The 24,932-nt window shown below is 33.2% G+C and overlaps 1 long non-coding RNA gene across 1 annotated transcript in view; it reads left to right on the forward strand.

Moving 5' to 3' along the window:
- Positions 1-24,932, forward strand: part of LOC134738037 (uncharacterized) — a 68,126-nt gene that overhangs the window by 41,861 nt on the left and 1,333 nt on the right. The window contains exon 2 of the long non-coding RNA XR_010123508.1: positions 17,064-17,102. This is a non-coding gene — a long non-coding RNA (uncharacterized LOC134738037). The remainder of the gene's footprint in view (positions 1-17,063; positions 17,103-24,932) is intronic.

The raw sequence follows: 24,932 nt of genomic DNA on the forward strand, positions 1-24,932 counted from the left end.
AAAACCAGTTGTCTCAGTTAATATCATGGCAAGTCCAGAGTAATTGTATCACAGGTGAAATTTCCTGGGTTCTTCTGTGTCAATAACTTGTGGGATAGGGGTTGATAAAATTCTATTGTATTTTAATGTCTACATCTTTGTGGATGATTGGATCTCTGAGACGTCAACTATTTGAATATATTTGAAGTGACAATATGTGTGGAAAGTAGGGGTTGGAGTATGGAGGATGGGAGGTGAGGATGGAAAATTTGTAGGTGAGAACAATATAAGATAGAAAATAAAAGATCAAGACTAGGATATTTGCATCATATTAATGATTTTGGATTTTAAACCTGAGAACAACGAAAAGTCACGATTGCAAGTTTTATTACTTAATTCACATTTTAAATATTGTTCCTTATGCTTTCCCCAGTTGTTTTTTATGGCTTTCTTCTTTCATTTCTCTCCATTTGTCCTTGCCCTCATAACTGCTTCATTTCCTAATTTAATCATCACTTAATTGTCTTCTCTAATTTTTGCTCCTTTTCTTTTGCTTTTCATGTTGTTAGTGCTGTTATGTGTTATCTCCTTTGTCAATTCTTAGAGAGAAACAAATAATAAATTATTTGAGAAATACTTGAGTATTTTCTAGGCTTCTTGATTTATGTATTTTGACATTTAGATATAACATTTTACTTGGTTCAATATCTTTTCCTCTGAAATTTGTTTATATCTGCTCTCTGTAGTAAATATATTTTTAATAATTTTCACCAGTTTTACATCATTTAATTAGTCCTCTCTATATTATATCAATTTTTACTTTAGTATCTGTGTATTGAATGAATTGGATAAGATGAAATAAAAAGTTTAGGTAACAGGCGCTATTACTTTATCAATTTGTGCTCAGACTTTGCAAAACTAGTATATAAACGTGATTTTTACGAACAATTAATGTAATTCCCAGATCAAAACTCATTTTAATGTTTAAAAAAATTATTTTTTGGTAATGTTCTCTAAAGAGCAGAATACATTCAGGGATAAATAATTCATTATTATAGTAGATTTTTAGAAAGAGTGTTTTCCTAGGCCTTATCTTTTTAATAACCAAAGGCTATACTTGTATCAAATATAGTCTGATTATGCTCAACATATGAAATCTAATTTTTCAGCTACTGAGTGTGGAAGAAAAAAAACATATGCTTATGTAATTTTGTCTACTGGTATCAGAAAGTTGGCCGGTGCTAATATATTGGTTTGACTATATGGATAAGAATGTAATTGACCATTTTTTAAATATCAGAAACATTTATTCAGCTGAAGACATGATTCTCTGAATGCAGTGTTAGCACACCATATTAAGAATATTATTTTTATCTCTGATTATTTCACCCTCATCTACTCATTTAATCTTCAGCCTTGCTGTCTGGTTGGTCATTGGCATTCACAGACGCAAATCACGTTTCGCTTCAGTGCTGTAGAAGAGGAGCTGAAAAGCCCCATATTGCTCTATAAGTGATTAGGTTTTTGACTTCAGTGTCTATTTATATTCTATTCTTCTCTGACACACTGGGACCCACGAAAGAGTTGACAATAGCTAGGGTAATTAACCAATTGTGAAGCCCTTCATATTGCTGTAAAAAACTCAGTAAGTCAATGGTTAGGCTCAAACTCATCAACATGAAAAAAATGCTCAATAACCAGCCTGGACTATGATTGTTAATTTAGCAATGACATTTTGAATAGGAATTTTAATTGCTTTAGTTTTAAGTAGTAGATGAGATGCTTGGCCTTATTAAGCCAGGACTTAAAGATTTGAGAAGTGGTAATGATTGGTTAAAACCTGGCTACTGGTGCAGAATACAAAGGAAATAAGCTCCAAATGTGAGGCACTAAGATCATAGAGAAAAACTGAGGGTGTCATAGAATTATAACAATGGCAGTATGCAAGGTTAAATAAAGCAAAAAAGCAGAACTGTTTTGGGAAATGAACAAATTTTCTTGGATTTTAAGGAAAAAGTACCACAGATGTTTAAATATTTTGATAAACAGAAAGACAGAAAATAATTGGTACTGATGACTGTATTTTATCCGTCTCAGTGATTGAAATGAAATGCCCACACCATTTGAAGTTAAATTTTTTTGTGCAATGGTACGATTATAGCTCATTGTAATTCTGAACTCCTGGACTCAAGTGATCATCCTGCCCCAGCCTCTTGAGAGTTGGGACTACAGGTTTGGGCAAGTACACCCCACCTAAGTGAGTTTTTATAAAGAGCCAGTATTATCAGCAGCAGCCTTTGAAAATGTCAGAAGTCTTCTTTTTAAATACAATTTGATTTTTTAATTTTTAATTTTTGTGGGTACATAGTAGGTATATATATTTATGGGGTATATGAGATATTTTGATACAGGCATACAATGCATAATAATTACATCAGGGTAAATAGGGGATTCATAACTTCAAGCACTTATTCTTTCTTTGTGTTACAAACAATCCAGTTGTATTCTTTTAGTTATTTTAAAATATACAATAAATTATTGTTGACTGTAGTCACCCTGCTGTGCTATCAAATACTAGATCTTATCCATTCCATCTAGCTTTGTTTCAAGTTTCAAAAACCATATACTTTATCTTTTTCATTTTCTATTTAAAATTTCTTTAAACTTCAGTTTCAAAGAAAATGAAAACTATATTTTATTTAATTTTATTTTCATTTTAATTACTAACACTGCAATGTTTAAACAATGTACTGTTTACCCCTTAAAATTTATTGTATTAGGTTCTGACCAATAGTTGTTACAACGTAAACTATTAACCATTTCTGCTGCTTCATTATTTTATTGAAAGTAACATTTGAATAAACACATTATGATTAAACGTTTTAATATGAAACTACAAAGCCATTTTCAAAACTTTATCATGTTTATGTTCTCACTCATATGTGAGAGACTTTAAAGTTTATCTCATAGAGGTAGAGATTAGAATGCTGGATACCAGAGGCTAAGAAGAGAAGGGGTAGAAGGTGAAGAGAGGTTCATTAAGGAGTACAAACATATAGTTAGATAGAAGGAATAAATTATAGTGTTTTACTGCACACTAGGGTGACTATACTTATCAGTAATTTGCTGTACATTTCAAAATAGCTAGAAAAGATTTGAAATATTCTCAACACAAATAAATGATCAGCGTTTGAAGTGGTGGATATCCCAATTGCTCTGATTTGATCATCACACATTGCATCTATCAAAAATCACATGTAATCTATAAATACATACAACTATTACCATAAACAAAAGAAAAATAAACAGGTTATCAAATGCTAATGTGAAAATATTTTGCAATCTTAGGAAATGACTTGCAAATAAGTGCATGATCTTCCATAAATTGAATTTTCTTTGCAATGCAGTGGCAAGTAGATTGTCAGTACCAAGATATCTTGGCATTTAGAAATACAAAATGTGACTTGAGGGCAAATTAACTAATTTTATCATATGTTTGCTTTTTATTTGTGAATTAAAAGATTTAAAATATATTTAAAAAATATAAGCCTGAAAAAAATTGGTAAAAAGCTAATTTTATAATGACGAAAAATTTAATATCAAAGTAGCTTGTAACACATATATTAGGGTGTCCATTTATTTCATAATTAGCATAGGATATCTTGGTATTTGAATATAAGACATTTATTATAAATACTACTTCATAGAAATTAATTATATTTGATATTATTTATTTATTTATTTATTTTGAGATGGAGTCTCGCTCTGTCACCCAGGCTGCAGTGCACTAGCACAATCTTGGCTCACTGCAACCTCCACCTCCCAGGTTCAAGCGATTCTGCTGCCTCAGCCTCCCGAGTAGCTGGGATTACAGGCTTATGTCACCATGCCCAGCTAATTTTTTTTGTGTGTGTATTTTCAGTACAGGTGGGGTTTCACCAACAGGAGGTTGGTCTCAAACTCCTGACCTCTTGATCCACCTGCCTCGGCCTCCCAAAGCACTGGGATTATAGGCGTGAGCCACCGCACCCAGTCGATAATTTCTATTTAGATATAAAAATGAATAATAAAATGATAAAATGATACTCTTTGTGAGATAAATTCAAGATGATTTTTCTTTTGGAAAGTAGTAATATTTTACTTAATATCTACTTAGGACTCTAAATATGAATCCTGGGAAAACTAAACACTGTTTGTTAGTGAGTCCTTAAATATAAAAGATACATTAGAGGGCAAGTTTAAATTAAGACCCATTCTGAAAAATAAAGGATAGAACAAAAGAAACTTTCAGACAACATTAATTTTCAGAAGTCGTGGTATTTGAATAACAATAATTTATTTATATACCAATAAATCACATAATCACAAGGAAAATATAAATATACAATTTTAAATACAAAAGAAGTAATGATAGGACAGAATTGCAAAACCACATGAGAACTGTAGGAAAAAGATTAATTTTGAAATTGTTTGCAGAGGACTAAGAATTTGTTCTATGGCAAGGGACTAAGAGTTAACCAGGCAGAAGGGAGTGTGATGGTGATATTCATTTAAAATATTTATACATTGTGAGCAAAAATGCAAAGAAAGAAGTAAACATGTTCTGTTGATTAAGGAAGCCTTTATACTATCAAAGTGTTCATTGTCTAGTGGTTTAGAATATATAACAATTATAAGTCTGAATAATTGCATGTGTATAATAAGAAAACAAATCCAACAGAAGCAGATTCACCTATTAAATGCACATTTATTTATGCATTAGTTACTGCATTAGACCCTGAGGACACATTTGTCAGCCAAAAAGGCAGGGTTGCAGTCCTTGAAGAATGTGTATCTATTCTTCATTGTTTGTTTTTACCAATTTTATGACCAAAAATATGGAATTTGTGAAACGTCAAGCTGCTCTGTTGGAATCTGGCAACAGCAGTTAAGAACAGTAATTAAGATTTGGTGAACATCAGAAAAATTCAAAGCAACATCACAACGAGATATTACTTCACACCTCTTAGGATGGCTATTGTCAAAAACAAAAACAAAATGTGTTGGAAAGGCTGGAGAAAAATTGGAACGCTTTATGCTTTTAGTAGAAATAATTGTAAAATGGCACATCTAATATGGAAAACATGGAGGTTCCTAAAAAAATTAAAAATAGAACCACTGTGTGATTCAGCAATCCTGCTCCTGGGCATATATTAAAAAGATCTGAAGTCAGGGTCTCAGAGAGATAGCTATACTCCTATGTTTATGGCAGCATTATTAACAATAGCCAAGATATGAAAATAACCAAAAAGTCCATTGACAGATGAATGGGTGAAGAAAAACAAAAATGTGAAATATACCTGCAATGGAATAAAATTTGGCCTGAGAAAAGGAAATCCTAACATCTGCAACAACTTACCTGAGTCTGGAGGACATTATATTAAGTGAAATGTCAGTGACAGAAAGACAAATGCTGAATGACTCCCCTTATATGAGATATCTAAAATGGCCAAGGTATAGAAAGGAAAAATAGAATGGTGACTACCAGGAGGTAGGAGGAGGACACAATGGTTATTGTTGTTCAGTGAGTATAAAGTTACAGTTATACAAAATAAGTAAGTTCTAGATAATGTGGTATACAGCATAATGCCTATAATTGAAAGTACAGTTTGTGCACTTAAAAATTTGTTGAGAGGATAGAGCTCATGTTAAGTGTTCTTACAAAAAAAAAAAAAGGGACATGGGAAAACCTTTGGAAGTGATGGCTATGTTTACTACCTTAACTGAGATGATGGTATCATGGGTGTACACTTATATCCAAACTCATCACATTTTATACATTAAATAGGTGTCGTTTTTAAGATATATCAATTATACATTCATGAATCTGTAAAAAATATATGGTGTAATTTTTTCTCTGCTCTTTAATTCTGAAGAATATATTACTATATGTAAAGGAATTCACAGAGAAGAATGAAAGGTTATATTTCTCATATGATAATTCCAGCTTAAATAAATAATATGCCAATACCGACTCTCCCATTCAGCAGTTCTAAAACTTTTTATAAATTATTTGGCTGCTTTGTGTTTCTTCATATGAAAACAAAAATAATATAGTTGTAAAGTTTATAAAGAAAACATATGTAACACTTTTACAGCTATGCTTGGCACATACACAGCATTATAGATGTGTTGGTTATTATAGTAAAAATAATTTGATGATAATAATTTAATTGTGGCTTAGTTTGCATTTTCCTGATAAACAATGACATTGAGCCTCTCTTCATATACTTATTTATCATTTGTTTATCTTGTTTATTTGAAATGCCTATTTGTTTCTAGTTCATTTTGTGATTACATTTATCGCTTTTATATACTGAAATTTTTAATACATTTGATGTGTGAATCCACTGATCAGTATATTTCAGCTATATTCTTTATGTCTGTGGTCTGCCTTTTCAATTTTTTAAAGGTTTTGATTAATAGAAGTTCATAATTATACGATTTTCCAACTTTCAAATTTTATGGTTAGTTGTTTTTGCTTTTGTTTCCTTTTATTCATTTTAGAAAATCTTTGCATTCCCTCAGTTCATGATTACATTAATTGGCTTGTCTGTCTTTGAGCCAGTACCATACTGTCTTAATTCTTGTGGGCCTAAAAGTCTTGGTATCAAGTAGGGTACTTCTCAGATTTCATTCTTTAGATGCTTTAGTTCCTGTTGGCCTCTTACTTACTTGTCCATATAAAATTAGAAATAGTTTGTCGGTACACACACAAACACACACACACACACACACACACACACACACACTTTCTCTCTCTCTCTGTCTCTCCCTCTCTCTCTTTTCTAATATTTTGTTTGGGATTTCTTTGAATGTGTAAACTAATTTGAGGAAAATTGACGTTTTTACACTGTTGAGTCTTCCAAATCACAAACATCAAATGCAATTTATACCTCTCTTTATTTAGGCCTGTTATGATTTTGCTCAGTTAAATTTAGTATTGTTTTATCTTGCATAACTCTTTCTAGATTTATTCTAGATGCTTGATTGTTTATAGTAATATTCTTTTAAATAACATATCTATTTGTTGGATGCTTTTATATAAAAATTGATATTTGACATGAGTATGTCTGATAACCTTGCTAAAAGTTCATATAAATTGCTATAATTTAGTTTTTCTTGGATTATTCATAGAGACCATAATGTTGTATATGGATCAAGACAGAATTAGTTCTTTCTTTCCAACTTCCTTTAATTTTTCCTTTTTACTTTATTACTTTATTACTAAGAGCTCCAGGCCAGTTATAAACAGAAGTCGTAATTGTTGGTCTCAGGGAAAGCATTCAGTCAGATCTATTGTTAAAGACTGTAGCACATGTAGTGATGCCCCTTTTCCATCTCTGATATTGGTGTATCTTTCTGTTTAATTTTGGTGGAAAATTTTTACAATTATACATTTTCGAATAACAGACATAAGAGTTTAGAAGGATTTTGTATAATTTTAAATTTGATTTCAATATTTCAATATCTTATCTGTCTCATTTAGGCTCTTATTTTTATGCCTTTCTGTTTTTAACACCTTGAGCTGGATAATTAGACTGTGTCAACTGTTCAACCTTTCAATTATAAGAACTACAATTACATATTTTCCTCTACATAAGCTTTAGCTGCATAGCATGATTTACAAGATGTTGTATTTTTATCGTCTTTAAATAGGAACACTGACTACATTTCAAACAATTTGAGAATTTTCTAAGTTAATTATTGATATTTAGCTGAATCTCCCTATGACATGGTAATACCTTCTGAAGGTTTATTCTTGAGGTTTGTTGAGACTTGTTCCTCATATTTTAAAACAAATTTTATAGTGTTTTTTAAGACTATTTAACAAGCTCATAAGCCTATAGAGCGTCTTTTTGAGTCTCATATTGTCTGGCAGTTATTGATTCTTTTATATAATTTTGCTAGTCTCAAACCAGTCATGGTTTAGTGTAGAATTTCTTTCTTTCATCTTGTACATTCTGTCTTCCAATATAATCTTTCTTCAACATCTGCCACTGACTGTATAATAAATTACAATTTCTTGTAAGATAATTTTAAGATTAGTAGGATATAAATAGTTTATCTTATTCGTAACCATTTTCTTTTCACAACATATCCCTTTACTTAGAAATGCAGCATGTTAGATCTAGACAAATTATTTGACAAACCATAATTTATCTGTTTAAATGTAAAAGCATTTAAAAGTTTTAAATAAAAGTTAGATAGAATCTTAGCATTTGATATGGAAAAGCATAAGTGCAGCCACTGTATGTGAAGTGAAGAGAGAGGGTCCAATATTCTGGATGCTGAACCTTCACATTGACTATCCTGAGTTGCCTTTAGAAGCATCTTCCAATAATCTCATTGGAAATCTAAGAAGCAGAGCTGAAATCGCCCTCATACAGTTCATCTTCCTTTAGCAGAGGATGCAGCTCAGAAAAACTGTTTCCATCATCTTCTACAGAGTTGGTTTGTGGACCACTTTCATCTAAAGTTTATTCTCCTAAATATATTTATCAAATGTTCCACCATTGTCTAACTGTTTGCAAAAAAGAACATATCATTGAAAAAGCAAAATAAGTAAATAAATATTGTAATCTATTTTGTTAGAATGGCTTGCCAATCTGGATATAAAATTATCTCTCTTCTACCCCAAATTTCCTTTCCTGAAAAAGGTGACATTAGAGAAAAAATGTACATTTTGGAATAAAAGGGTTAAGATATTTCTAGTAACACTTATCCATGATGGCAAGATAAATGAAAATTTTATTAATTATACCATGTTTTTCCACTCTCTCTTTCTTTATCCAAATCTATTTTGTATTTCAAAGCAGTCATATGATGAGTAAAGACAATGTCAGGCCAACTTCTAAGGCTGTACTACAATCAATCTAATATTAACTGAATACAGAATGCAAATCTTATGCTTCCTGAAAATAAGTAACATAATTTCATATATGGAAAATTACAATCAATATAGTGATGCTAAGTTATTAGCCAAAGCTTAATTAATTGAGTTTATTTGTAAGCTCTTGTAGTTCATAATGGACTTCTAAAGTTTTGAAAGTAGTTGAAATTAACACTGTGCATAGTTGTCACTTCAAATGTAATCTATTTATACTTCTTCCATTTATTTGCCATTATTGAATGTCAAAAAGAAATGTGATAGCACTTTGCTTAGCCAAATAATTTTTATGCCAAATGTAAGTTATTTGTCAGTGAGTTGCACTAAATTGTCAGATTAATTTTGCTTGCATTGACTCTGTTTTCCATGGAGGGGAATAGAAGTGAAAAAAGGCTGAAAGTGTTCAATAGCCAAATCTGTTGGTATTTGGAAAATATTGAAGCCTTTTTTTCATGTAAAGAGTCAGAAAAGATAAAATAAAATGAAGGAAAAGTAAAGAAAAAAGGGAAAAGAATGAAGAGGATGAAAATAAAAGAGAAAGGAACAGATATTTTAAAAATTAAATATGATATCTAAGGGTATTTTTTATTTGTAATAAAGCACAGAAGATAAATTAAATGTATGAATTGCACTACATTTATATACTAATTTATCTATGATTTATTGAATAATTACTATGTTCCCAGCACTCTGCAGGTTGATAAGAATGAAAACAGTGCCAACGAGGAGGGCACAGTCTTTTGAGACAGTGGCAAGTCAATTGGCAAACACGATATTGTGTAGTGAGTGTTTTAATAAAGGTAAAAGAGAGTACATAAGAGAGATATTCTTAGAGTTCTATAGGTTAGAAGAAGTGTCTGGGTCATAAAGGTATCTTCAGGGCTCTGTTTCTTTCTGGAAGATCCTAGAAGAAAATCCATGTATTTCCTCAATTGTATTATTGCCAGAATTCACTTCCTTGAAACTGTTGAACTAACATCTCTATGTTTCTCTGGTTGTAAACTGTGGACCATTCCCAACTTTTAGAGGCTGCCACATTCTTTGGCTCCTAGCCTACTTCCTTTCCCCCAAAACCAGCAACAGTGAGTGCAGCCCTACTCACAACAAATCTCTGACTCACTTTTCCAGCTTGCTCTTTCGCTTTTAAAGGCTCACATGGTGCAATTGGCCCCACAGAGGTAATATAAAATAATATTCCTAAATCAATGTCCTTTGCCTTAATTATATTTTCGATTTTTTTGGAATTTTACTTTATATGTTTTCAGAGCTGGAGATTGGGAGATGGGCATCTTTGAGTATAAGGGCATTATTCTCCCTATCACTGATACTTAACAAAAAGTAGTGAGAGATGGGCAGACAAGGAAGCAGTGGATAGGTATCTATACATTAAAGAATAAATTGATCTCGAGGAAAGAAAAAAATGAGTTTAGCAAGAACATTTTTAAAAAGTGGTTTGTAATTCAGAGAAAAATAAACGACAATTTTGGAAAAGTGTCTTCCATTTACCAAGTGATGTCGACATCATGAGAAGCTGAAGAGATTATCAGCTGGAATGAAGTGTCTCCTCTGCCATGATTGGGTATTTCAGTTTTATTTTAAATGTAGCAGAAAACCATGGAAGCATTTTAAGAGATAAAATACCATTGTATACTCGTTGTATAAAAATCACTGACAGCAGCATGGGAAGGAATGGCAGGGGAGGGTCAAAGCTGGATAAATAAAGAAAAGTTAAAAGGGTAATACTATAAATGAGAGGAGAAATAGCCTGATCACGGGCAGTGACAGTAATGACCTTGCAGAGGGGAAGTATTCTAACAATATTCAGGAAATTTAAGTGAGAGAACCTGACAGAGAATTGGATGTGGAGGAGAAAGTTAACAGGAAAGAACAATAATTTCAAGAATTCTAGCTTTGAAAGCTGCAGATGAGAAATCAAAGTGTCAACTCATGTGCTTTTTAATGTGTGCCTGAAGAATTGTCATAATTAACCCTAAAAGGACTGATTTCTTCTGTGATGAACTGGGCTTGGTTGTCCCTCAAGGAAACTTCCACTGGAACTGAGAGTTCACAGTCAGTAAAAAGATGTGGCTCAGTCCTTATAAAATCAATACCATTGTTGTTCCCAATTAATATCATGACATCTATAAATCTAACTGACATAGACCTTCACTGTGCTAAGAGTTTAAAATCTTGAAGTTTAAAAGGTACAGAGGAGGTACTATCAATAAATGAGAACATCTTTGGTATCCATAACCCCTTACATTGAAAGAAAGCTATAACTAGTGTAATAATGAAAACATTAATTGGAAATCATGACTTACAAAATACATATTTTTCTAACTCTATTATTCCTAACCATATCTTAATACTATAACTGCACCTTTTTCCATGAAAAATTCTCATGAAGACCCATACAAAACAATGTAGATATTATTTGTTTCTATTACTAACGTCTACTAACAGTAATAGGGCTCCTTGAAGCACATTTGATTATGTGCCATGGGACAAGAAAAATAAAGGCTTGGGTCTGGAGCCTCTTATAACACTTCAAATTTTAGTATAGTTTTGAGGTTTTCATAGGTATTAAAGCCATCTTAAAGGGGCTATTACTGGGCAAGTGGTAATAATTAAGTAGACAATGGAATATTAAATTAATAATAATTGGCTATTTGGCCAAATATTAATGGCCACTTGAATCAGCTTACACTGATAAAAATCTACATGTTCAAGAGCATAAAGTGCAAGACACTTTATGTACTTATAAAGGAGAAAAAAGATGAAAATGTTAGAATAATTGTATTTTTGAATTGTCTTCATACAAAGTGACATTCTATACATATGCACTTGATTATGGAACATGTAAATATAAGCATATATATATATGGGTACATATACACACATATACAAAGGAAACTGTAAAAACATGTAAGTACAAACACTAAAATTGTCAGAAAAAATATCATCAAAAGCTAAAGAAATACTGCAAGAAAAAGGTTTACAGTGAGTGCAACTGTTGACTTTCACTGGTGGTCATACCAAAAGCTCAGTTAATAAAATGGTCAAAAAGTCAATATTCCAAAAACATAAATGTCAAATGTGTCAAAGAATAGACTTGTGACTTGTGTCACACATCACCTTACTCTAGAATTGAGAAAATTTCAAAATCACTTTAAAAGTTTTTTTAAAAAGCTGATGTTCCATAATAAATTTCCAATAATACTGAGAAACCATGTTAATATATCATTAAAACATGGCCTTATGCTAGTTCCTGGCCATGGAAAATGTAATTAATATGTTGTTTTAAGAAAAGATACCAAATTTCAAAATCTAACATTTATATCAAAGGCAGAGACATAAAACCCATGATATAAAAACTGAAGCTTCATTGCATTAAGAAAAAACAAAAGCTCAGGCTCATATTGAATGCTATAACTTGCAACAATCTCATTGGACTAAACATCTCTATCTTGGCTTCTACTTAAAGATCTTCCCTCTAGAAAACAAAATTTTATTATTTTGGTATGGTATTATTTTATTGTGTCTTGAAAGACAACTAAGTGTAAATGTAAACATAACATATAGTAGAATAAATGAAACCCTAGGAATATGAAGAAATGGCAAATAAAAGAAGCTGTATATATAGGATACAATCAAGTTTATGTCATAAGCACTTTATAACTTTGAGCTCGATCTCTGCCTCCTCAGTTCAATAAGACCATGATCTGCTCAGAATCCACTTCTTTGCACTGCCATTTGGAAAGTGCCTTCAGGCATTGCCTGCATTTCAACATCCAAATTGTACTGGTTGGCTAAGTCTAGTCTTAGTTATTTTATCATGTCCAATAGCAGGTGTTTTCTCCAAAACAATTTTGCCAAATTATCTAACAGTTCTAGTGCATAAGCTATACTCTTTAAAGCAGGCCTTTCACTTCTCTGTTTGGATGACACTCTATTCTAGTTTTATTACAAAGCTTGTAGCAAGTAGGTCTTAATCCATGTGTGAGGCATGGGAACATTTGATGAGATTTCTGGTAGACTTCTGGTTCACATTAAGGAAAATGGTGGTTAAATTATGGCTAAAGCCATATAAAAGAGAATGGCAGTTAATAAAAGAGTGGTCATTTTGAAGCATCCTCAAAATGCCTCATCCATGTGTGAGGCAAGGGCACAGATAATATTATTCATTTTTTAAAAAATACATTGGAAAGCTCCTTTTGTGTTTATCTACACACCGAGGGTGCAGGTTTTCTTTTGCTCTGCATTTATATACTGGGAGATAATTCTCCATGTGTACCCTCCCTTTCTACACATCTGGTGAGCAGAGACACTGATTGCTTTTATTTCAGACTACTTTGCTGTTTGTATAGCAAACAATCTTGGAAGACAGAGATAGTGTTTCCCTCCAGAGCAAGTAACAGGCGTAATTCCCTGATTCCTATCCTGTAAAAGATTTGCATTTCCTAAGAAAAGAGTTTCTCCTTTGTAATTCAACCCATTGTGTGTAATTCTTTGCATCACACTGTAGCAATTTGAGCTTATGGAACAGAAGACAAGAAGAACCTGCTCTTCTGACTGCTGTCATCAGAGTGACCAACTAATTGACTTGCTTTCATCCAAGAGGTCTTCTGACGGATTCATGAAACTTTGAGGCTAATATTTCAGCTTGAAAATAGGGTAACATCTCAAACTATTCACAGTTCTTGACAGTTTTGTCTATGAGATGGGGACACTGGCAGAAATATAGCTTTCTAGGAAAGGAAGAATGAGAACTTGTAGGCCAATTAAGAGAGTTTGAGAAAAGTCCCTGTGAATCTGTATTGTGAAGATTGAATAAATCCTGTGGTTATTCACATAATAAATGGTCCTTCACTTTGATGCCTGATAATGAGGGGGAATTAAAAAGAATAATGAAGGGCTGAGTACTGGAAAGTAGATTCAAAGGCAGCTCCTTGAATGGTACTCTGGTTGTTGCTAAACTTCCTCTAAGTAACAGGGCTTTGTCACAAATGTAGCAGTCAGCCCTATGGCTGCCTGGGTGGGCAGAAGTTTCTGATCCATTGTTAGACAACAATTACAGATAATACACCTACACTGAGAAAGAAAAGATGAAATTTGCAACCATTATATGTAAACCCAAGTGAGTTGACAACTCTAAGGTCCAACAGGCATGGAGAAAGGAATGATACTTACAGATATAGAAATAGAGAGATAGATAGATATCATATTTATGCTATTAAAATATATTTTCAAAATCATCCCTTAAAGTCTTTCTCACAAAGAAAAAAACTATAGTGCAGCTCCTCAAACTGTTGCAAGCTCCCAAATTTTAACCGTCTACTCTTTTATTAACTGCCATTCTCTTTTATATGGCTTTAGCCATAATTTAATCACCATTTCCCTTAATGTGAACCAGAAGTCTACCAGAAATTTCAGCAAATGTTCCCAGGTTCTTCTCTCAGACAAATCAACCGTCTACACCTCCATATGTATGTCCAATTCTCTTTCATTTTCCATGGCTCATGGCTCCTGAATATCATAGATCTTACTTGGGGAGCCCCATCAATTATGAAGAAAATGTTTTATTCAGGGAGGTCATATTGACCATACTAGTCTAATTATACCCCTGACTGATGTAAGTTTCATTTGAGACCCTGACAGTTGTAACATTTTAGTTAGAAAATCCAAAAATGTAGGAGTCATCAATGTCTCCTCTTTTACCTTACCAAAAAAAATCCAAGTTCTAGTAATTTAACCTTATTTATAACCTTAGTTCAGCCCCTCATTTTACCAAAACTGATTTAGTGTAGTAGCCACCATAGAACTGACCTTCATGCTTCCAGGCCTGCTGCCTAAAGTCTATCCTCCATCATATTAGTCTTTTCTCACAATGTTATAAAGAACTACCCAAGAATGAGTAATCTATAAACAAAGGAAGTCTAATTGACTTACAGTTCCACATGGCTGGGGAGGCCTCAGGAAACTTACAATCATGGTGCAAAGGCAAGCAGCCGCGTTTTAGATTGTGGCAAACGAGAGAGACAGTGTGTAAAGGAGAAACTGTCAAACACTAATAATACTATCAGATTTCATGAGAACTCACTCACTATCACAAGAATAGCATAGGAGAAGCTGCCCCCATGGTCCAATCACCTCCCCCCAGGTCCCTCTCTTGACACGTGGGGTTATGGAGATTACAATTTGAGATGAGATTTGAGTGGGGACAGAGAGCCAAACCATATCATCCATTCTCTAAAAACAAAGCAAAATAAAACAAAAATTCCAAAATAAAATGAAGCAGAAAAACAGATTTTCCTAACATAAAAATTATTTCTCAGCCTGATGTTTATTAATATCCCCAAACATCATTGGGTATAAAGATCAAAATCTCTAGTGTGATCAACAGCATCTTCCGTGACCTGGCCTTGATCTTCTTATCCAAGATTCCACTTGTTACTCCCAATACCTTCTTTATAAATTCAAGCGCAGGTATATCATATACTTTGCACTCACTCTTGTGGTTCCCTTGCTTTCTGTCTAGTTGTTCTCTCTGCCTAAAATTTTGTCTATTGAATAATCCATAATCTGTCTTGCTTTATGGTGTTTATGTTCTCTATGTCTCATTTGGGGTATCACTTCTGATTGAACTCCTTCCTAGAAGTTTGATTGGTTGGTCACTGATGTGTTTCCATGATACACTATAAGTGCTTTTAATGTGGTTGCTATCACTCTATATGGCATTATTCTATTTACTTGTTACATCTCTTAATACATGATAAGATCCATGCAGTCTGAATTTACCTTTGAAAAGCACCAACCAACAAATTTCAAACTCAATGTAAATACTCAAAAAATGCTTAATGAATTAATTAATAAATTATTGTGTCTCACATTACTATTTCAATTATGTAGAATTATATGTTTATATGGTCAATTAAACAAATTAAAAATAAGTATAGTAAAGAAATTGTCAGTTTTTGGTGAAGATCTTTGAGTTTTTAATTTTATTTTATACTGCTCTTGCTTCACATTACTTGTGCAAAAATTACCTGTAAAAGCATGACGCTAACCTTTTATGAGCGTATGAATAATGAATACTTCTTTTACACACAGTTAGCAATTACATTCTTAGATTAGTTGGCTGTCACGTTGAAAAGAGCACAGATCTCAGATGATGGGATGCTAAGCAGATTAGAAGAAAGGTTAGGCAGACCTTCACAAAACATTACAGATCCAGTGGGTTGTACTGGAAACATAACAGGAAACAAAGAGTGAAAGAGAAAGGAAAAAAACAATAGGAGATTTAAAAATGGGTGATGGGAAACATTGTTTACTCTTCTATATCATCTAATTTTGCTCTGTGCTGTGGTGCTTTGGAGAAGACAATTGAAAAGTAATGGGGTGTGGAAGAGCTGAAGCACCCACTAACTAAGGGAGAAAGTCATAGCCTAATGAAGTAAATGGGTTGGCAAAGAGCTTGTTAGAAGAGGGTGAAAATGGAACAAATTTAAAAGCATTTTTAATTAGAAACTAAAGTTATAACATGTATGGGTAAAGAGAAAATCCTGAAAATAAATTTAAAAATGTAAATCCATACACATTTGCTTTTAATGACTTAATTTTAAGTAATGAATTCACATGCCATTAAAATAGAGCAGAGTAGTAGTTTTAATGGATGATCCTAGGAAAAAAATAAAAGTGAGTATATCTCTCTGCAAGCAAATGCTAAAATTTCCCCTGAAAATGACAAAGAGAATAGAAAATATTCCCATTTGACCATTTTACATGTTTCTGATTCATTCCTTTGTTATGCTCTATTTTTACATTAACCCAATATGTTTTATCATTCCTTTATACTCTGTGACAATAAGATTAATGTTAAGGCTTTAGTTTATGCTGCAGTAGATATTATACAAGTAACAATGAACACAACATATTTGAAGGATTTTCCAAACATTGTTTTCCATAATAATTTCATCTAAGAACTATAATGTTAAAATTATGCCAAGAAATATAATCACGTTTAAAAACATTGTAAACTCACTCTTATTCTTTATTCACTGCTTTAGGCTGTTACTATGAATGTTTATAAATTATAAAATTTACCTTTTTAATTTTAAATTATAAGATTGTGACATTAATAATCTCCCTTTTTCAGATGTATCCTGATCATCATCTACTAGAACAGCAAGAGAAGGTTTGTCTATTTTTACTGTACTGCTTTTATTTTTAATCATTGTATAATGTCAACCATTCTGAAATAGCTAATCTCCCTTCTAAATTTAAATATATTTTTTCTCTCTTATTTACTGATGACAGAATATGCATCTATGTCCTTCTCTCAATATTATCTAGATTTTTCACTCTATCTCCCTCAAAATCTTCCACTTGGACATTTTGTTATGAGGAACACATTTAACTCAAGGACATTGACTAATACATGAGAGATGTGGATTTATTTAGTTGATATCCACTAACACCCCACACCCAAACTAAAACAACAAAAACAAAAATCAATAGATTGGGAGCACAAAACAATGTGAGTTTATTGTATAATATAGATAAATTAATAATTGTCATTTATTGATGTCATTTATTGATTCATTCAACAAATATTTATCCAAAGTTTAGAATGGCTTTAAGTAGAATGGCATTAAATAGAATAAATAGAATGGCATTATTCAATTTATTAGTTATACTTCCAAATACATGATAAGTTCCATGAAATCTGAAGTTACCTTTGCAAAGCATCAGCCAATACATTTCAAACTCAATGCAAATACTCAAAAAATGCTTACTGAATTAACTATCAAATTATTGGATCTCACATTACCATTCAAATTATATATATTTGTATGTTTATATGATCAATTATAAATAAATTAAAAATAAAAATAGTAAAAATAATGTTCATTGTACTTTTGTGTGACATCCTCATGGGGCCATCACAGTTGCTAGGTGCAGAGCTAGCAAGTTTAATGTGCCTATGAAGATGTCAGTCAAAATTACAATGAACAGTAGGATAGAGGAGGTGGGTAATACAAGGACTGTCCATAGAAGGGCCAATATGCCTAGTTGTTGGATCAGAAAAAATTGAAAAGTTAAGTCTAGATTATGAGCAGTTGATGGATAGGTCAAACAGGGCAAAAAGAAAGAGAAATATTTTAACCAGAGAGAACATGATTGAAAGTGTAAAAATCAGAAAAAAGAAGTAACCCAGACCATATTTGTATGGTTGGCTTAGAAACAGTATGAGAGTGGTGAGTCTAGGTAGGCTAGTATTACATAATAACAATTTATAGGACTCATTAAACATTAAAGCTTCATCCTAAATTTCACAAGAGGCCAGTCAAGGAGGGGTGACAATTTATGTTTTGAAAAAATTCACCCAGGATGCTCTCAGATAAATGATTGAAGACTGTCACTCATCAGAATGAGACATAACAGTTGCCTGCACTATACCTGTGGGAATAAGAATGGTAGGAAGAAGTGGAGGATCTGAGAATCTTTAAATGGTGGAGTCAATTGACTCTAGTGATTTATTGTTTCAGAATGAGAGATGAATAGATATGCCTTGATTTTGACATTAGCAATTAGATTTATGGTTTTGCCAATTACTGTGAAAGGAAACTTAAGTGAGGAGTTAAACTTACTAAATAAGGCACTGCATTCAATTTAAACAAGAAGGTAGTTTATTGGTATTTAAATTTTTCAAATTGTATTAACATTTTTGCTAATAAATGCCTGTCTAAAACATGTGATGTAACTATCTCTGATGTCTTCATGACATTTCAGCATTAGAGGAGTAAAGCTCTAGAAGAGTTTCTGGTTAATAAGACTTAAGGGAGATAGATTAGCCTACTTGGAAAATGATATACAAATAATTTTAATTCATCACATGGTGTGGCCTACAAAAAGAGTCAAAAAATAAGTCCAAAATCTCCAAGAGTAAATATTTAAGTCAGATATAATTTCCAGGGTCAAGAACTAAAAGGCCTATCTCTGTTAACCCTAAATACATATAGAGTAGTACATGGACACAACCTTAATCTTTAGGTCTTTGGACAAAATATAGAGAAAATTAAAATCAGTAAATGAATTGCCTTTGCCCCATCCCAAAAACTGAATAAAATTCTTGATGCAGGATTTTTCTCATCCACTTTGCCAGCCAGAGACCTTCCCAGGTGTTGACACCCCTGCCCAGGTCTTGCTTGGCCCTGGGTTCACCACAGGAGGTGCACTTCCCACTCAGCCCATCAGGCTATGCCTGGCTTGTGCTCTGCACAGACACCATGACCACTGTGATGGTGCACTCAGCCCCCGGTTGAGGGTGTGTCTGGGTGAGTGAGTGCCAGGTCCGGCTGGCCACTCCAAGTGCTGGCACAGGTGCAAGCTCCATGCAGGGCTTGTGGTTGAACCAGGTGTGTTGCAAGTGACTCCTCCAGGAGACTCCAACATCCAAATGAGGTTAAGATGATGGCATCCAAACAGGGAAGTTTGTGACCTCAAAGCCCCAGAGGAGGTGTTACAGCATGCTAACAGCTCTTTTAGTGCAACCACAGCCTGCAGAATGGGGACTTGTTAACAGCTCTTTCAGTCCTGTTGCCACACTGTGCCCCACAGCTCCAGAGTTGGCCCAACCGCATCGCTGCTTCGTATTGCATGTGGTGGCCACCAGGTGCCAACAAGGGTCAGATGGCTAAATAAAGTGTTGCTGACTTCTTCGTACCTGCATTTGGCAGCATCCCAAGTTCTTGTCCCACATCCAAGAAGAATGAGCTTATGCTGACAACTGAAGGTTGAGAGGCTCAGAAAAGGGTTTTATTAAGCAACAGAACAGCTCTCAGGAGAGAGTTGTGAGGGTGGTCCCCTGTCTTAAGTTGGGTGGTCGCTCTCTCAGCATGGCTGGGTCTGGGACTCTTATGGCCTCAGAATGGGGGAGTGCATGCTGATTGCTTTGTGAGTATGCAAACAAAAAAAAAAAGGCTAAATCAAAGGCACCATTCAAAGGTGGGCATGGCAGTGTAAAAAAAACAATAATTAGGGAAGGGTAGGTATATGTAAAATAGGTGAAGTGTGGGGACAAATCAGAGGAAAGCATGTCAAACAGGAAGAGAGGTTCTCAATCCTGCTTAAGGATTTTTTTTGAGACTTGTAGCTTGGCTTTTAAACTGTCTTTAACTTGAAAGTGGGGTTTTACTGGGGACCATCCACTATTTGCCGAGGAATGCGGTTGCCTCCTACGGCTATCATTCTAACAGTGTTATATGTTCTGTTGAAAGAATGTTCACAGGTTGTACAATAGAATTGTTTTCACTGGGAACAACACACTCATATTATTAATGTTTGTTCTGTATATTATACATGCTTCTGAACCACAAACATGTTTGATTACTCAGTATGATTTTAAGAAGAAGTAACTACAGTGTCCTTTATTATAAGCAGAAAGTATTGGAAAATCTCCTATATACTTCACTATAGACAAATGCCATTATCTCAAGAGTACAAAATGAGAAATTAACTTTTGACAAGTATAAACATATGTCCAAAGAGTTCTAGTGCAAAATACATTGGCACTATTTAAGTTTACCTTGAATCTACTTCAAGGAGATTAAATATTTTATATTTAGATTCTAACTATTTAGTGAAAAGCTCATAAATTTTGTATATAAATCAGCATCTTTACAAATGTTAGTGTTTACTTAAGCACACCTGTTGCTTAATCCTCATAACATTTAAAAATATCTTACGAGTTTATGCCAAGACTGCCTTTAAAATACCTATTGCTTATTAAACTATGGGGTCATTTATTTCAAGAACCAAAGTATGACACATATTTTAAATTTAGACTGACAAACTTCTAGCAGCCTGTGTTTCATAAGAACAACCTCTCTCTCTCTTTCTAGATCTCTAGTCTACCCATCAGTGGTAAACTGAATAAAGAAAATGTGGTACACATATACATGAAATACTATGCAGCTATGAAATAAATAAGATCATGTCCTTTGCACGGTTATGGATGTAGCTGGAGGCCATTATTCTTAGCAAAGTTTGTTCATAAGTGAGAACAAAATGCAGTATTTTGGGAGCTAAATGATGAGAACACATGGTCACACCAAGCGGAACAACCCACACCGGGGCCTATTGGAGGATGAAGGGTAGGGGGAGGGAGAGGATCAGGAAAAATAATTAATGAGTACCAGGCTTAATACCTGGGTGATGAAATAATCTGTACAACAAACTCCCATGACACACGTTCACTTATGATATTAATACCCTGCTGAATGAGTAGTTTATAAATGTTTTCTCCCATTCAAAATGGTGCCTCATCACTCTGTTGATTATTTCATTTGCTTTGCAGATGTATTTGATTTTAATATAGCACTATTTGTCTATTTTCATGGCCTGTGATTTTGAGGCCTTAGTCATAAAACCTTTGCCTAGACTAGTGTCTGAATAATTTTCCTTATGTTTTCTTCTCATATTTTAGTAGTTTTCGGCCTATATTCATCTTGAATTGATTTTTCTATATGGTGAGAGATAGAGGTCCAGTTTCATTCTTCTTCTGGTTATCCAGTTTTCCCAGAACCATTTATTGAAGAAGGTATACTTTCCCCAGTGTTTATTCTTGACAGCTTTGCCAAAGATCAGTTGACTGTAAATATATGGATTTATTTCTAGATTCTCTATTTTGTTCCATTGGTGTATGTGTCTGTTTTTATACCAATACTGTTTTATTCCCTATGGCTTTGTAATATGTTTTGAAGTCAGGCAGTGCAGTGCTTCCAGCTTTACTGTTTTTGCTCAGTATTCCTTTGATTAGCCAGGCTCTTTTTTGGTTACATGCAAATTTTAGAATTTTTTTTCTATTTCTGTAAAAAAAAATTGGTGTTTTGATAGGGACTGCATTGAACCTGTAGATTGCTTTTTGCAGTATGTCCATTTTAATGATATTAAATTGAAGAGGAAGCAAACAAATAGAAAGTCATACCATGCTCCTGGATCAAAAGAATTAATTATTCTTAGACATGCAGCTATCTTATGCTAAGGACACAATAAACTTAACTGCCATTACAACAAACCGCAAATCTAGGATACCAGGGTCTTTAAGACCAAAATAGTGCTATTCCTTATTATAGTCAAAGCATTGTGAGAGGGAAAACGTGTTGCATTCTTTATCTCTCACAGTGGGTATGGGAAGTCAGTGAGAGTTGTTTCAAGTGGATAATTCAAGAAATAAAGGTTTCAGTGGCTATGTACTTGGAAATGGGATTCTATGATAACACCTAATATTTTACACAGTTAAAACCATTTTTTTCTTAGATAATGGATATTGAAAGTGGAAGAAGGGGTGACTTTTTACTGTTTGTCTTATATTTGTTTACAGTATAGATTTGATGCCATAAGCTTGTGTTGTTTTTTATATTCATTAATATTAGTATAAAATTTCTCATTTCCAGTATTTTCAACAATTCTGAATATCTTATATAACATGTTTTTATATTGGATGGCAAGGCTCTTCAATAACTATATGCACTTTTGTTTATCAATCATTAGCACTTAATTTAAGTACTTGTGTATACAAAAATAACAGAAAAATAAAATTGAAAAAAGAAAGGAGGGGGAGATAGAAAGGAAAGGAGGGCTTCTAACCAAATGGTTTTGGAAAGAATAAATCAGTCAGTCCCAAAGTAGTTTCATATAAATATGTACTTTTCAAACACCATGTTTAAAGCACAACGATTGAGATTACATTAATAAAATGTTGATTTAAAAGTCCTAACAGTTATTTGCATGAAGAAGAGTATTCAAGATGATATACAGTATTTTATGAATTTTGTTGTTTTGTTAATGTCTACAATCCTCAAAACATATGATTTCTGATTCACTGGTTATATTTCTTAATTTACCACACCAGCATTACATTTTACACATTGCACAGAGATTAGCAGTGTATTCATTTTTAATAAAATGTTTTCTCGAATGAGAAAAATAGTTATTTTAGCATATTTTAGAAAGTTTAGGGAAACATGTATTCATCTACCTCTTAATCATAAGCTGCTACAATTTTGGGGAAAAATGTATTTTGGGGAAAAAATAAATTACTTGTTATTACCATCATAATGTAGTTGATAATATTTTATCCATATAGCATATATCTTCTACATTAAAATTATATTATGCCAACATAAACTATACAAATAATATCATATAAAACTTAAGTGTAACATATATGATATTGTTATAAAATTCTTAAAATCGAGTGTGTTCATTTTTTAATGCAGCCATAAAAAATGGCCACAAATATAGTGTCTTAGCACAACACAAATTTATTACCTTAGAGTTCTGTGGATCAGAAAGCCCACAGAGATTTAAGGTGTCAGTAGTGTGCATTTCATTCTGAAGATTCTTGGAAAGGAGAATTTGGTCCCTGCCTCTTCCAGCTTCTATAGTCCACATATTTTCCTTGACTCTTGGCCCCTTTCTCCATTTCAAAAATCTGTCGCTTTGGGTCAAGTCTTTCTCATACTGCCATATCTCTGGTCCTCTCTTCCACCTTTATGTGCTCTTGTGATTACATTGGACTGAATATAATCATGCTAAGTTCAGCTGATTAGCAACTTTAATTTCATCTATATATCCTTATTTCCTCTTTGCCATTTAATGTAACATATTAGTAGGTTTCAAGCATTAGAATATAGAACTTTTTGAGGGGCCATTGTTCTATGTATGACACCAAGATACATGGGTATGCAGTTGAAAATGTTAACTGCAAAAAATAATTATTTCATATTAAATTATTTTATAAGGTCTTTTTCAAAATGTAGTCTTACCGTCTTAAAAATGAGACTATATGTAATGCATTTGAATAAAATGCAAATTATATATATTTCATAAATTGAATAAAAACTAAAAATGCACGAAAACACATTACTAGAAGTTTTCTCTATGTTCTTTTATTATTATTCTAGCTATTATATTTGAAATTAAGAATTTGGTTTATAAATTTACGTACTATATTATTGAGTAAAGAATTTAACCAAGCCATTTGCAGATACAACTTTAATCATTATGTTATACAATTATTAGTTTTTAAGAAACTTTGACTTAAAAACATATTATTTACTAAGTGTTGCATCACTTTGAAGAGTTTTTCATAAAATGTTAGAAAGAAATGTAGTCATAAAACTTCAAAACACAGTAATTAAAAATCATTTAATTTACCAGTAATCTCAATATTAGCCCCCAAATACTAAACTCTTACTCCCTCCCTCACAGACACACACACACAAACACACTCACATACACACACAGAATGTTCAAATATGTAAAGATATTAAGAATAGAGAGCCAGATTTTCTCTTAATTGAAGAAGGAATTTACAAATTTGAAGGGGTAAAAACTTGTAAGGTTGGATCAGAATTAGAAATAAGAGAAATAACAAATATATATTTAATATGCAGACTTTTCATCACCTCTGTCCCTTCTTGATGCACTGATGCTCCTTCTCCTGCATGGAGATCCTTCCTCCCTTGTCCAGATTTCCCCATAATGGGCAGACAATTGTTTACAGAAAGCCCTTCTTAAGCTGGTTAGACTTGAACTTTCCAGCCCCAGTGTCCCCTAACAGAATGTTCTCATCCTGCTCAACTTCTAACACCCCACACCAGGCTGCACACACATTTCTAGGCCCCTTTTGGACTCTGATTTCCATGCTTGAATGCCATATCTTTTCTCAACTACAACACTTTTCTACCTAGCCTGGTCTCTGACAACATGCCCTCTGTTTTGTTCCCCCCTTCTTTGCACAGAGACACTTTCCTAATCCACCTCATGTTGGTCTGTCTATCTCTTGTTGAAACAAGCCTCACCCTGCTTTGGCTCTGAAATGATGTCCTGGGTCACCATCCTACTCATTACTTTCTCACACTACTCGAAACACACCACTAAGAATCTGCCCCCACAGCACTCTTGTCATCTCTCTCCCACTCCTCTGTCATCTCTTCTGGAACACTGTCTCCGCTGT

The sequence above is a fragment of the Pongo pygmaeus genome, chromosome 14, assembly GCF_028885625.2.
Source record: "Pongo pygmaeus isolate AG05252 chromosome 14, NHGRI_mPonPyg2-v2.0_pri, whole genome shotgun sequence".
Classification (NCBI taxonomy): domain Eukaryota; kingdom Metazoa; phylum Chordata; class Mammalia; order Primates; family Hominidae; genus Pongo; species Pongo pygmaeus.